At 52.4% G+C, this 12,768-nt stretch overlaps 1 long non-coding RNA gene across 2 annotated transcripts; it reads right to left on the bottom strand.

Annotated features, from left to right (window-relative positions):
• Positions 1-3,103: 3,103 nt before the first annotated feature.
• Gm33579 lies at positions 3,104-10,208 on the bottom strand. 2 transcript variants are annotated; one of them, XR_001778678.1, is made up of 3 exons: positions 10,030-10,208; positions 5,651-5,788; positions 3,104-3,571 (listed from the first exon to the last, which is right to left on the bottom strand). It is a non-coding gene; the product is annotated as a predicted gene, 33579 (long non-coding RNA). The 2 variants fall into 2 exon arrangements; XR_388118.2 differs by having other exon boundaries at positions 4,616-5,788.
• Positions 10,209-12,768: the final 2,560 nt, after the last annotated feature.

Genomic DNA, 12,768 nt, shown 5'->3' on the forward strand with positions numbered 1-12,768 from the left:
AAATGGATGTATGTGTGTTGAAGTTGGCAGTGGAACTTTGGAAGTGGCTGGGCGCTGTGAGGAGATAGGGCCCTGGCTGAGAATTAATTTGCATTCAGCTCTCCCTCAGCCCCTCCGGGGCTGGCTTAGAAAGGAGGCTTATTCATCAGCCACCATGGAATTTGGTCCCTGGGGTTCCTGGCTATGCTGACCATGTAATCAATCATGCAAATAGCCATATTATCTGTGAAGAGAGATGGAGTCACATGGTAGAAGGGTGGGGGAGTTGGCACCAGTGGGGTTCTGTGACCCTGGGGTGGTGTGGCCTTACACTTGTTGGTCAAGAGACACCTAGGTCTCTCAGAGGGAAGCAGAGGACAGGGAAGTGTCTTGCTGCACAGTAAACTGGGTCTAGATCCCCCAAGGCGGTGAGCAAGCAGAGAGCGGGCAGGCCATCTGTCTTGTCTAGATACCTCTCACATCCCTAGTAGGATGCACGTAGGCCTCCAACAAAGCAGAGACAGCTCTTTACTGCCTTCCCTTCCAAGACCAGTATCTCACTGTATGTGTGTGTGTGTGTGTGTGTGTGTGTGTGTGTGCACACGTGTGTGCGCATGTGTGTGCATGTGTATGTGCATGTGTGTGCATGTGTGCATGTGTGTGTGCATTTGTGTCTGTGTACACGCACGCATGTGTATGCATGTGTGTGGATGTGTGTGTGCATGTGTGTGTATGTGTCTGTACATGTGCATGTGTGTGTGTGCGCGTGTGTGCAGCCACCCCACAATGGCCTCCTAACCTCCTTCTTCTTTGCCCAGGCTGGCTGACACACACACATGCTGATGCTGGAGAATCAGCTTTGATCACTAAGGTAAAAGCATCTCTCTTAGTGCAAAAGGCCAGAGGGAGGAAGCTAAGCCTCGAGTTACCATGAGGAGCAGGACACCCAGCCTGATGGCCATGTGTGTGTGTGTACGTGAACTCGAGTGTGAGAGCGGGTGGTGTGCGAGCAGTGTGGAAGCGTGAGTGTGTGCAAGCATGAGTGGGAGCATGCGTGTGTGCTTGCATGTGTGCATTTACCCACTGTGAGAAGAAGACCAACCGTGTGTCTCTAGCACCAGCTTGGTTGAGTTGACTGACAGAAAGGGACTCTATCTGGGGAGCAAGTGTGCTCTGTACTCACCTCCATTTGGAATGGCTGTCAGGGAGAGCACAGTGTGCCGCAGGGGACACACTTTCTTCCCGTGGGATACCTGAGGTTGACTTCTGGGACCGTTCTCTGATGATTTTTTCCCAGAAGGCTCATGGTCACCTGGCTCCAGCAGAGGAAGATATGAATTCCAATCCCACACCTCCACTGTAGTGGCGATGGCTGGCAGTTTTCCCTAGTGTCCCTACTACACGCATGCTCTCTTTGAGGCTCCGTGGACTGTACTCCCAGCTCACAAAACCCTGTGATAGAGCACCTGTCCAGCATGTGTGACCCCCGTGGGTTCCTCCCTTGTTATATTCACTAATAAGTGAGCAAGCAGTGCATGTGACTTCTAACGTGGCGTTAGTTGCCCATGTGAGACCGCCCCCCCCCAACAGACACCCTATTCACGATGAATCCTGCTCTGTCCTCCCAGGTCCCCTGAGTGATCTCGGTGTCCCTAGAAGCCCACAGTAGGTCTACAGGGTAAGCATAATGAGGCCTTTGTTACTTTAAGCCACTGGAACATTTGTTACCCTGCAGAACATACCCTTCTGACGGTCTAATTCAGCGGCTATCTGACCTTTAGTGGGTACTTGGCTCCTCCGGGCCTCAGTTTCCCCACAGGATGGAAGGAGAACATTTCACACTTCCTTTGGCTTGTGGAAGACAAAGTGGGGAGTGACGCCTGACAGAGCCTCAGTAGGCTTGGGTGTTCGGAGGACTGTGAGTCTGCTGCAGTCCTTGGCAGGCGGTCTGGGTTGATTCGCACTCAGCACCCACCGTCCCTCGCGCCTCCCTTTCCTCTCCTTGCCAGGCTCTGTTCCCAGGCTCCTCTATGTGTTCCAGGCCCCTGGGATTTGACGCGCTCTGTTTGACACCCAGGTGACATGTTACAAACTCCAGGAGCCTCTGCCAGGAAGGCGAGAGAGCTTTGCTCGCTCCTCAGCTTCCTTGAGCCCCCCCCCCCTCGTCGTCCCTTCCCCTCCCCCTCCCCCCCGCTCCCTGGCCCCAGGATTTTTTTTTTTCTTCTTCTTCTTCGAATACACCTTTTCCATTAACTGGACTTTTATAGCTTGGATGGAAGACAGCAAGCCGCACATGTTTCCAAGAATTCCCGAAGCCTGCTTCATGGCGTACAGAGCCCATTAAGAATGTATCAGATCCAGCTTTGGACCCAGAAACCCAAAAAGCCCTGCAGAGAGTCATGTGTGTCCCTGTGGCAGTCTGGGGTTTGTGTCTGGGCATCCCAGGGCCCCAGCAATGACTTATCCATCCACAGCCTGGTTTCCTGATCTCTTTAAATCTCGGTTTTTCTTTCCTGTAAAGTATAATAATGACAGCGAGTGCCTGCAGGTCTCCTGGCAGAGTCCTGCCATCCCACTGACTTAGAAGCTGAGGGAGGAGGATTCGAGGCCGTCTACTGCTTGAGCTTCAGGGTGAGTTCAAGGGCAGACTGCACAGCTCAGGGAAACTGTCTCAGAGGCAGGTGGATTTCTGAGTTTGAGGCCAGCCTGGTCTACAAAGTGAGTTCCAGGACAGCCAGGGCTATACAGAGAAAGAAGCCCTGTCTCGAAAAAAATAAATAAATAAATAAAAATTTTAAAAAAGTAAGAAAAGAAAGCTGAAGGGCAGGTCAGCGATAGAGCACCTGTCCAGCATGTGTGACCCCCGTGGGTTCCTTCCTCGTTATATACACTAATAAGTGTCATCTCTGAGGTTGATATTTGCTGACAGTATTTAATCCATAAAACCTTTCTAAAATCCGCGAGGAACAAAAGCAAGAGCTCAGCAAAACTTGCATGTTACCCTCCTCCTCCTTCCCTTCTTCCTCCTCCTCCCCATTGTCATCATCACCAGCATCACCCCCACCACCATCATCACCACCACCATAGTCAGCAAACCCGTTATTATTTATTCCCGTTTTAGACCCCAGACAGCCTGCCTGGTTTCCTATGGGGAATCTCCTTCCCATCCGCAAATATTCTCGGGCATAGTGATCTCCTGTGTGGCAAGTCACAAAGAATTTGCTAGGAAGGATGATTTACAGCGATGGGTGATTGATTCTCTGCTGTGTTAGAAAGTAGGCATGAGTCAGTGACCTTTCCTTGAATGATCTGCAGTCATCAGCCACAGCCTCCTGCATGGACGGCGCCTGGGCGTGGCGTGGGCTGTGGGACCCCTGCTCACCTCCCCATGCCCGAAGGACGCATGCGCAAGCGAGCCTGTGGCGTGGCGGGCTGAGAGAGGAGCTGCGGAGTCCTACATAGTGATTGCCTAACTAGTATAGATGGACAGACGGGCAGACAGATGGACTGAAGGACGGATGGATGGCTTTTTCTGTGCCCAGCTGGTGACAACCATCGCAGAGTCTGGCGTGCACACAGCACTATTCATCTGCTGAACAAACCAACAGAAAAACCAGCAGTTAAAACCTCCGAGGAAGACCATCCTGCACCCGTCCTCCCCCTCACCCCACCATACTTCTGGCCACTGCTCCCCCTGCTCCTGGCCACCCCTAGAGCAACAGCCTCTCCTGTGCTCCCAGCCACCGCTCCCCATGCTCCCAGCCATTGCTCCCTGTGCTCCCAGCCACCCTGAGAGCAGCAGCCTCTCCCGTGCTCCCAGTGACCACTCCCACTTCACAGCGGGAGATCTGGGGCCCGAGTCTTCATCTGAGAGCCCCAGATCTTAGCATGATTGATGTCTGCTGAGCACAACTGGGAGAGGGATGGAGGAGCCTACGGTTGTGTAGATGGCAGTTGTGTAGAAGGGACCTCAGAGTAGAGGAAGTGGCAGGACCATGGGTAAATAAAACTCGGCCATGAGCTAATGTGAGCTACAGGAGCAAGGTGTCCGCTGTAGCTTCTCTTCATAGCTTCTTCTAATCTTGTCTAAAGGAGGCTTTTATTTTCACAGAAATCACATGCAAAGGAGCCTGACTTTTATGCCGGCTGCCAGTCTCTGCTGGTCTCTGCTGGGAAGACCCAGGAAGACAGCAGCCATCCACCTAGGTGGACACACTTCCCTCCTCTCTTTTGTGGCTTCTCTGTTGAAGCTAGAGGGGAGTCTTGGGATTCGCACTGTAGACAGGGGCTCCCACTCTCAGAGGTTGACATCCAGGCTGGGAGAGCCTTTGCTGTGGGGGTTGGGGTAAGGGTAGGGGTGGGGTGGGGTGGGGGTGGGGTATGTGCCTCACTGTAGCAGTCACTTTCTTGTCTCCGTCTGTCACCTCTACCCCAGTGGCACCCCAAGCTGCAAACTGGGGTGACTTCAGGCACTGTCAGGTGTCCCCGGGGCACTCGGCCCTGGGTCAGAATCACTGAGAACGTGCTGCTCATTTCCATTTCCGAAGGAGATCTCAGTCTCAGGTCCTTCCTCTAAAATACAATGTTTCCAGTCCGCCAGGCTGCCCTGAGCAACAAGCCCGTTTGTTGAGCCCACCTCTTGGCTTTCAAGCCATCGGGCGGTTCCTGGGATTGTGTCGAAAGCGCTGGCTTTCACCTCTGTTTTGCCAAGTCCTCCGCAGGCCACATTTGGCCCCAGTCTTGCCTCTCTTTGGTCTTGTAGAAAGTTCCTGGGAAGCCGTGGGCTGGGCTGAGCAGAGGTCTACGGCAGAGGAACTGCTTTGAAGGACCCGGCCAGCGTGGCCTTCACCTCTCCATAGATTTCCTGGTGAGCTGGGGCCTCCGAGTCGCTGAACAATAGCCGCGGCTCCCGAGCCTCAGTGGCAAACCTCTTCCCCTGAGGTTACAAACCAACTCAGACTCAGAACATGGAGCAGAGCCAACACAGGGGAGCAGCCTCAGGTGTCCCCCTCCTTCCCTGAGTCACTCAGAGCCGCTGGCTGGGCTGCTGGAGCGGGCAGTGACCTGCCTCCAGCAACCTTCCAGGGCTCTGGGAACAGAGAAGAGGCCAAGGTCATAAGAAGTTAGTCATCTTCTTGTTGTGTGGCCTCCCAGGCCTCTTGGAGCCTGCCTGACCCTCCGTGTCTTCGCCTGCAGTGAGACCTGAATGTTTCCCTCAGGCCCCGTGGCTGTGTCTACAGGTAGCTTGCAGACCACACCACCGCACAGAAGCAACGGCATGGAAGGGACCGCTCTCCCAGGTGGAGGCTCTCCCAATTATAATCTTCTTCAATTACATATCACTACATGGGAAACTCAGGGCAGGAAAGAGAAGTCACTCTCAGAAGTCAGGTGACCACAGTGTCACCAAGGGTGCTGCCGAGGGAAGATGAAGATATCTGAGGCCCTTTGGGCTGCATGATGCGACTCTGTCTACAAAACAGAAGAAAAAAGAAGAAAAGAAGAGAGAGTCAGAGGAGAAAACGAGCTGGTAGGCTAATGGAGAGAGGAGGCTGCCATGAGTGTCTGACTTAACCAGAGCATGTAAGACGTGAGCGGGACAGTGTGCGGCCTCCTCGGGCACCACTCCACCTGGCGACTCTGCTTTGGGTGTTCTTAGATAACCACTCACGTGCTGACAGCCAGTAAAGATAACCTTCACGTTTGCACATGCTTTGCGTATTTATCCATAAAGCATTTCCTGCACGCTGGAGCACATCGTCCTTCTGAGATGTGAATCCGTAGAGTAGCCTGGTCACCACCGCCCTGTCTGTAACAGCAAGAGATGGAAATTCAATGTCCAGGAGGTGGGCAATGTTTTAAACGAAAACTGGGGCATGTTTTGAGTGAATGCGACACGGCGGTTAAATGGATGAAAGGAATGTCTGTCTGTCCAGGAATAGGAAGATCAAGCAAGATATAGCAAATCAAGCAATATATAGTAAATAGGGAGAGAGCTGGAGAGACGGCCTGACAGTAATGTGCTTTCCTTGCAAGTATGAGGGCCTGAGTTCGATCCTGAAAACTCACAATCTGAGGGAGGGAGAGAGAGGAAGAGAGGGAGGGAGAGGATAGGGAGGGAGAGAAAGAGAGAAAGAGAGAGAGAGAGAAAGAGAAAGAGAAAGAGAAAGAGAAAGAGAAAGAGAAAGAGAAAGAGAGGGAGGGAGGGAGAAAGAGAAAGGAGGAGGGAGGGAAAAGGGAGGGAGGGGGAGAGACAAGGAGGGCAGGAGCTGGGGCATAAGTGTGGTAATCCCAAGGGTTAGAAGGAGGTAGAAGTGAGTGGGTCCCTGGGACTCACTGGCCAGCCAGTCTAGCCAAATCCTTGAGTTCCAGGTTTAGTGAGAGCCTCTGCCTCAAAACTAAGATGGAGAGCCATAAAGGAAGACATCTGACATTGACCTCTGGCCTCAGATGACGCATGTGCATGGTTTTCTGGCTTCTGTGTGTGTGCACACTCACATGCGCAGTTACGGATCAGAATAAAAGAAGGCACAGCACTGGATGCACAGGATGTCATGGAAAGGTCATGGTCTGCCTCCTGTGCTCGACTGTATCTAGAAAGCAGTTACTCACTGACAGGCTGCAGCACCAAACAACCTGAAGCTTGTGCCTGAGTGACTTAGCAAACTCCACCCACAGAAGGTAATCAAGGGACAAGAGCCACTCCCCCCCACCTCCCCACCCCACCCCACCCCCATGCATCTCCAAGTCCAGTCCATGAGCAGCCCATCTTTCTAAGCTGGCTGTAGGCATGGAGGTCAGGAACGGACAAGGCAAGGCTCCCGCCTGGATACAGCGCTTGTCTCTCCTGCTCATAAGTCATTGGCAGATAGTAAATGCTTGATCCCCTTGGCCACAGGGGACCTGAGCAGATGCAGGAGACACAGATCCCCCTGGTGCCTGGGAGGGAGGAGCTGACCTATGTGGCAGAGGTCAAAGACAGAATGACCCCTCTCTGAACCCTTAAATTTTTTTCTCACTTTTAATAATGTGTGTGCACGTGAGTACAGTATCCACAGACTTAATAAGTGGGTGTGAGATGCCCAGGAGCTGAAGTTAGAAATGATCCTGAGAGCTGGAAACCGGACCCTGATCCTCGGTAAGAGCAGCAAGTGTTCTTAACCACTGAGTTATCTGTCCAGCCCCGAAATCCACCTCAAACATCCGGCCACCGTTATTCACTGCCCAAACGTGAGGTGAGAGTTTCTTAAACCTCCATTATAGAAGCTCTCAAAGGCGAGCCAGGCTCAGAGTAGCTCACACAAAACATCAGTGCCGTCGAGGCAGGAGCGAGGCCACAGCAGGCTGGCAGACAGCAGAAAGTTCCGTCCGTCCGTTCATCTCTCATGCATTCATTCACATTGCACCTACTGTGTGCTGGGGTGGAAAGGGCTCTACAGTTAAATAAGGAAGACCTGGTTAGCCAGGTGTGGTGGCACACATCTGTAATCCAAGCTCATGGGAGGTGGAAGCAGGAAGGTCAATCCAGCTTTGATCACAGCGTAAACTCCAACAAATGACAGGCTCTCCCCTGATGCAGTCAGTGGTTTGTAGTGATGTGAAACTCTGACCTGACACCAGATATTCATGTTCAAGTCCCTTCTCGGAAGGTTGTTTTCTTGCTGGTTCATACCTAGGAAGATTTGCTGCACCAACGTAGCTAAGGCAGAAGGTGCATTGGCTGAAACATGGGATGGGACAGCCCTGTGTAGAAGCAGTTACGCATCCTCCTGCCTCTGCAAGGGATGGCTGTGGCCTGCAATGTGTGTTGGAGGGGGCCCTCGGTCAGTCGTTCCTTTCTTTGGGCTGATGGACAGCTCCCTGAAGCTAACCAAATCCCTTCTCCGTACCTCCTCTGATCTCTCCGCTCACATGCTCACATGTACAGGCTGAGCTGGAAACCCGTCTGCCAGGAATAATCAACTTTGCATCTTATCAAAACTTTGAAAGCTGAAGCTCTGTTCGGAGGAAAGCATTTGGGGTCCGTGAAGGGGGTGGGGGAGAATGCTAGGATCTTGGGATTATCATGATTTGGATTAGTGTGCAATTTCCTGAGTCCCCCCCCCACCCCCACCCCTGACTTCACAAATGAGATTAGAAAGGTCCCTTTCTGAACGGAGCCCATTAATCTCCCGGCTGTGCGAGGAAAAACCGCAGTCGGCACAGGTGTGAACGGTCTCACTGTTATTTTTGGGAGCATGCGAGCTGAACAGTCACAGGAAGTGCACGGGCTCCCACCAGCATCCTGCTGTGTTATTTTAGGCTGCAGAACTGAGGTCTGTGAGCAGAACCCGGCTTTCAGCACACCTTTAAAGGCAGAGGGGCACTTGGCAGGCAGGAGCCCTGCTGCAAAGCCGGGGGACATTCAGACAACGTGTATGCTCAGAGGCCACACTCAGAAAGGGTCACCTGTGGACCTCCCGGGAAGCCACATCTTCCCAGGATGCAGTGGTCACAGCCCATCAGACAACGAGGAATGGGTGGGTGAAGCCCAGTTTTGTGGGGCTTCTGGGGCTTCATATTGAACACATGACAGAGCCCACAGAGGTCTGTAATAGGGCAGAGCAAAGGTTCAAGGCTCTCTGGGCTGCACAGCCCAGGAGCAGCGGTTCCACACTGTCGTCCAACATGACAGCCATGGGAACGGCCAATAATGAGCACCCAGACAGTATGTCATCATTTTCAAGGTTTTGACTTTTCAGCCATTTTAGCAGGTGAACCTAGACCAGGCTCCCCAGCTCCGGTCACAGGCATTGTTGAGGCCTTGAGGCATTGTTGGCCCCTCTACTGAATTGAGCGCATACTACCCTGATACCATCACCAGAGGCCTGTGGGCCGAGCAAGCACACATGACAGAATGCGAGCATATGGCCCATCCCCAGACTCACAAGAGAAAGGAGCAAAGAGCTAAAGTGTGGCCCTGCAGCTTTGGGAAGGTAGACAGGAAGAGTCAACCTAGGACCCTTATCTCAGCGCTGAACCTCAGAAGGCCTGTGTCCCCCACGGCTCTCCGGGGTATGGGCTTTCTGATTTGTTTGTTCTTCTATGCAAGCATTTCCTGGTCACCTGCCATCCACAAGCCTGGAGGTAGGACAGGGGTAAAGCTAAGACCCTGTCAGTCCATGGCATCCCTTCAGGGCTAGCAAAAGCACAGAACCTGTGTCTGAGGGTACATGTGATAAGACAGAGACCCAAGGGCATACTGGATGCCAGTGTGGAGCAAGTCAGGACAGTCCCATGCTGGAGTGTGTGAGGTAAGAAGTGGGAAGTGTGTCCAGACCATGGGTTTGGAACCCTCATGGCCTAGGGCACCTGTGGCTCGTCTCTTTCTTTCTTCCTTCCTATTTCTTTGTCTCTCTGTCTCTCTATCTCAATGTCTCTGTTTCTCTGTCTCTGTGTTTCTGTGTCTCTGTGTCCTTGTGTCTCTGTTTCTCTGTGTCTGTGACTCTCTGTCTCTCTCTTACCCTCTTTGTTTCTCTGTCTCCCTTCCTTCCATCTCTCTGTCTCTCTGTCTCTCCCTTCTTTCCCTCCCTCCTTCCCTCCCTGTCTTTGTCTTTGTCTCCCTATCTCTCTGTTTTTGTCTCTTCCTCCTTATTTCTCTGACTCTTTCTCTGTCTCTCCCTCTCCTCTCTCTCTCTCTCTCTCTCTCTCTCTCTCTCTCACACACACACACACACACACACACACATACACACACACCCACCACACAGCTATCTGTCAGTTACCTCATCCGCGACCACAATAGGGGGCACATCCTCTCCCCCCCCTCCCCCATGGGGCCAGGCTGACACTATAGAATGGGATTCCTCACTTTCTGTCCACCACAAGGATTTGGAGCTGCTGGGTCAGAAGGATGAGGGCAGGGGGTGTGGCTGCGGCCGGCCTCAGACACAAGTACAGGGCACCTGGGGCTGTAAGCAGAATAGCCTAGACAGACCCTAAATCTGACATCAGGGACCCCTGGGAAGACTGCTCTGGGAAGGCCTCAATGCTTCCTGGCCAGGAGCTCACCTCAGTTTGCTTCCATCTCTCAGTCTTTCCATCTGTCCAATGGGTGCAGCAGTCCCTATGCGATGCCTGCCAGACTTGGGACCTGAGCTGCCACCTTCCTATGAAGGACTGTCAGTGCCTTCCATAAGGGATCCGTGGGGTCCTTGCAAACGCGGATCCCAGGGGGCCTCCCTCACCCCAGCCTGACAGAGCAGCAACTGGAAGGGGCTCTCTCTCTCTCTCTCCTGGCCTCACATGATCAGGCAGGAAAGGAGATCGCCAACAACTTCAGTCATAAATACTGGCCTTCCCTTTTAGCACGTTTACAACGCTCCCTCTTTTCCGACGCAGTAACTTTCTCTAATGTCTTCCTCCCACTGCTTTTGCTACCCGCTGACATCTGTTTAAATGTGAGGCCAGGGGAACCAAGTAAATCACCGTCTGCTGATTGCACGGATTTGGTTCCACCGGGCGCTGCAGAGACCACGCCAGCTTCCCAAGGCAGGCCGGCAGCCACAGACCTTGAGCGAAGCTCTCAGCCTTATCTTGATGAACCAGACATAAATCGTAACTCCCCTCCTGCAAAGTGGGAGAACCCCGAAACGCTATCAGGCAGATCTGGCGGATGGAGGGAGGGAGCGTATGACTCTCCCACCGTGTGTCCAGGCAGCCATGAATCAGGTCTAGAGGACCTGCCACCAATTGCCAATGCTGAGACACCCAGAGGACCTGGGGAGAGACAGGAGAGACGTACCACTGGTCTCTTGAGCTCCTGTTGCATCGGAAAGACTCCCAGGCTCACTTTTGCTAAAGTCTTAAGTCCCTGAAAAGTACAAGTTCATTAGCACTGTGTTCTGCTGCACAGGAACAAAGCCAGACTGAACTTGTGGCTTATCCCTGCGACATTTTATTCTTTAACATAAAAGAGAGGCCCGTTCAGAGCTGAACAGTGCTTGCATGAAATTGTCTAAGGTCCTATAGCTCCTTTAGTTCCCTTACGGCCTAAGACAGCCGTTGAAGCTCCAGCTATCACATCCTAGCAGCAAGATGTCCAAAGCAAGAGAGAAGAGAGGGCATGCGCTTCCCTTTAAAATAAAAAGGAGAGAAACGGAACAAAATATGTTTTCTTCTGCAGAATGGTTTTAGCATAATGAAGAGTCATAGAAATCATTCAGAGAACCCCGTGAGCTCTGCCTTCACTAACGTCTTTCTCTGGTGTGGGGTCTGAGTTCCACCTAGGGTCATCTTTGACTGGAGACTCTTGCTTGATTGAGGCTGGCCTCGTTCTCCTGCCTTGTGCTGGTTCCCTCTGGGGATCCCACTCTCCCCATCCAGGGTCTCCATCCTGGAGCCACGCTGTCTGACTCTGCCCCTCGCTGCCTACCTAAGCTCCTTGGGACCCTGAAGCCGAGCCAAGCCATTGCAAGATGCAGAGACAGGAGCTGGGCCACAGCTTCGTGGTTAAAGTGTGTACTTACCTGCACACGCTGAGCTCAAGCTACAGTGCCTACATTAAAATATATATATATATACATACATATATATATATATATATATATATATATATATATATATATACTACATATACATATACTACATATACACACACATATATATATACTACATATACATATACTACACATACATATACTACATATACATATACTACATATACATATATCCCGGCATGGTGACATGCATTTATATTCCCGGGACTGGAGAAGCCAGGCATATTCCTGAGGCTCACTGCACACATGGCCTAGCCTACCTGGTCAGCTCCAGGTCAGTGAGAGATCCTGCCCCCGCCCCCCCCCCCCGAAATCAGGTGGATAGCCTCTAAGGAATGGTGACCAAGATTGTTCTTGGGACTCTACACATGTCCCTGAATACACACAAACACATGGATGTGTGTGCGCTCACATGATTCAGAGAGAGACTCAGAGAGTGCAAACCCACTGTGTAAGCAGGCATTCCTATAAGCTAGCCGCAGGAGCTATATCAGCTAGCTGCCCTGTTTTCGGGAGCCTGACTGTTCACATGGTCCTCTCGTGATCCAGACAGAACTGTGGGGAGGGCTCCGTGTGGAGATCTGGGATCCAGGATCTATTTTCTAAGATCTTCTCCTAGACCACATCACCTGCCCAGTGGCAGATAGCAAAAAAACGCTAGGATCAGGTTCAGGGCCAGACACCTCCGCACACCTCCAAAGTCTAGAACCCAGACAGGGTCATGTGACAACACGAGTCAGGAAGTGGGTGGAGGGGGGGATAGGACAGCTGGGTGAAGACACAGCTGGGGGAGGGGTAGAGGGGGACCTGAGTTCACTCTCCAGGGCCCATGTCAGTAGCTAGTCTTGATGACACATGCCTGTAATCCCAGCCTTGGGAAGACAGGGAGGCAGGAAGATCCCTGAGGCTCACAGGCCAGTCAGCCGAATCAGCAAGCTCCCAGGATCAGTGAGGAAATCCTGTCTGGAAATCAAGGCTGATCACTTCTGAGCACCCTGAAGTAGACCACTGGCCTTCGTGAGCCCACATGAGCACCCACATAAAAATGAACACTCTCTCTCTCTCTCTCTCTCTCTCTCTCTCACACACACACACACACACACACATAGAGAAAGGACACAAATGAGCTGATCCAGCTCTCAGAGCATCTCAGTGGTCTCCCAGGACAGAGGGGCATTCCTTGGCCGGTGCACAGCAAGGCTGGGGTGTCAGAGAAAGGGATATACCGTGGTCCAGGGCGGAGCCTGCCCTG

The sequence above is a fragment of the Mus musculus genome, chromosome 8, assembly GCF_000001635.26.
Source record: "Mus musculus strain C57BL/6J chromosome 8, GRCm38.p6 C57BL/6J".
Lineage (NCBI taxonomy): Eukaryota > Metazoa > Chordata > Mammalia > Rodentia > Muridae > Mus > Mus musculus.